The sequence below is a fragment of the Rattus norvegicus genome, chromosome 4, assembly GCF_036323735.1.
Source record: "Rattus norvegicus strain BN/NHsdMcwi chromosome 4, GRCr8, whole genome shotgun sequence".
NCBI lineage: Eukaryota > Metazoa > Chordata > Mammalia > Rodentia > Muridae > Rattus > Rattus norvegicus.
This window is the reverse complement of record NC_086022.1, coordinates 143496183-143498791: the sequence shown is the minus strand read 5'-3', so window position 1 is coordinate 143498791 and position 2609 is coordinate 143496183. Positions and strand designations below refer to the sequence as shown.

Genomic DNA, 2609 nt, shown 5'->3' with positions numbered 1-2609 from the left:
CTACACATGCATGTATACTCTTCCCCCAAAATGAAGACGCATATTTGTGTGTGTGTGTGTGTGTGTGTGTGTGTGTGTGCGTGCGTGTGTATACAAATACATGACAAATTGAGTCCATCGTCCAATACCAAATAAATGCCGACAACTTTTGTCACTTTGTGACTGCATGACATGAGGATTTTCCTCATCATTACTAGTTGCTAAATAAAAAATTCAATTTCAAGGTAGTGCGGCAGTTTACTGTTTCTGCTCTTTTCACGCTACAAAACCTGGTGCAATCTCCCTTGAGCTGAATGAGTCCATGTTTTCTTGCTGTGCCCTCGGCTTCGTGGTGAGCTGTTCTATCTGAATCCGTCTATAATTAGAAGGTGAAGAGAACAGTGGTGTTTACAAATAGAGCTGGAGATAGGGGTGAAGTAGCCACAAATAGATCTGTCTAGTACTCTCGCCATTGGCCCTTTTCATCTATCAGAAAAATAATCCTGGTACCAAAATAGCCCACACCTGTTAGCAGAGGAAACCAATTCTGCTTAGCCAATGACCAGGGAAATAGATGTGCTCCGTGTAGTGGAGAATGCACAAGGATAATTCATCAGAGTCTGTTTGGTTTTGTTCTCTTCTGCACTGCTCTGTTCTGTTTTGAGGCATGGTCTCAAGTAGCCCAAGCTGGCTTGGAATTTACATGCAGCCAAGGATGGCTGTAATCTACCTAAGTACAGGCAGCAGCTGCCATGCTGGACTCCTAATCAATGGCTTGAAGGTGAGGACGTGATTAAACGATCTACTCTGGAGAACAGTCACTGACAAATGCTCAAATTTGAAGTTCTGTTCTATTCTTGTTGCATGAATTTCTAGATAAACCAGAAGTTCCCTGCTCTCTCTCTCGCTCCCTCCCTCCCTCTCTCTCTCTCTTCTCTCTCCATATGTGTATATGTCTCTCTGTGTGTATCTGTCTCTCACTCTCTCTGTATCTCTCTGTATATTTCTCTCTCTCTCTCTCTCTCTCTCTCTCTCTCTCTCTCTCTCTCTAACACACACACACACACACACACACACACACACACGCCAGGGTACTTATTTGATATCCATGCATTTGTAATCATGCTGTTTGGGGATCTCCAATGTAAAAAGGCAAGAGTGCCTTTGTTCTTACAAAGTGACATTCTCATAATAAGGTGTAGACTGCATCAATAAACAGACATATACATAATTAAAGGGAATGTCAGTTTGTGGTCAGTGCTACAAAGGGAACTATGTGGGATGGGATGGTGCAGCATACATGGGCAGAGAGTGAATGAAAGTCATCGATAAGTAAGCGTGACAGAGGAGAGCAGATGACATCTCAGCTGGGACCTGAAGAGTGTCATTAAGATCAAGCTGAGTCATTAGCACCATTGCTAATTCGCTGCTGTGCTAACCCATATCTATATCACACCCCTCCCCAAGGTTCAGAGATCATTGCAGAAGAGAGAGCAGAAAGATTCTAAACAGCCAAAGTCATGAAGGATGAGAATGGAATTGTGCCTCCTGGACACGACACAACCTGTGCACTCCTGAACCCACAGCAGCTGCGGGTGCCTGCTGAGCAGCCACCTGACTTTCCAGCAGGGACTGAGGGGTGCTTTATGAATCCCTACCCCAAACTGAGGAGCTATAGAAAGTTGTGGCTTCCAAGAAACTTAGAACCAGTTTTGTATAAGAATGTGGCTCCTAGTAAGTCAACCGTACCCCCCAGTGGGTGGCCCCATACCCAGGAATATATGAGCGGCTTAAATTAGAGTTGATGGGTTATGAAAAGACATGATGTTGGGAAAATGAAGTTGGATCCGGGAAGAGTCGGGGTGAGAAGTTGATGGTGAGTATGTGCAAAATACATTTTATGATATTCTTAAAGAAATAATTAAAATCTTTTTTAATGAGGATCCACTGTTTGTGAAATTCTTACACTATACTCAGAGTCCCTAAAACTTTTCACCAGAGGTCTGCTGTCTTCACAGTCTCTCACACTGTGATTCAGTCTTCTAAGTACAGCCAAGTGGCACTTCTAAGCCAGGCAAAATTCCTAAACACTAGGGGTGGATTCAAACTTCTAATCTCCTACTGTAAGGGTGGATAAGGTAAGAAAACTGCACTGTCTAGAGTCTGGGTTAAATGACCATGACCAAGGAGTATGATGGGGTGGGGGCTGTTGTTACTTAGCTTTCATTCATAAACATAAACTTAACCTATACTCCATCTAGACCTGAGAAGGAGTATGAAAACTGTGTAGGGATGCGGGGCATAATTCTGTACAAGAAGATCACAGAGACCAAAGGACTCTGCAAGCAGACAGGGTAGAGAGGTACTCTTCAGGGCCTACCGATGAGACATCTATGAAGGTTATTAAAGGTGCTCACTGTTGGCAGACCTTATTGGTCCTTCCTTGACCCAGAATGGTCCCCATCTTCATGCCTACTTTCATCAAGATCCTATATTTCTCAAGTAGCCTCAAGTCTTCCTAGGAAAGAACTGGCAACTACTTGGTTTTGCTTTGGGTTTTTCCATGATGTGGTGCTAGCTCTGGTTGTACTGTAAGGTCTTGTCTCCAAACAAAAAAATCAAATCTCAGC

The 2609-nt window shown here is 43.5% G+C and overlaps 1 long non-coding RNA gene across 1 annotated transcript; it reads left to right on the top strand.

The window, feature by feature from the left end:
• Positions 1–545: 545 nt before the first annotated feature.
• Positions 546–1922, top strand: LOC108350874 (uncharacterized). Its single transcript, XR_001837827.2, has 2 exons — positions 546–760; positions 1447–1922. It is a non-coding gene; the product is annotated as an uncharacterized LOC108350874 (long non-coding RNA).
• The last annotated feature ends 687 nt before the right edge of the window (positions 1923–2609 follow it).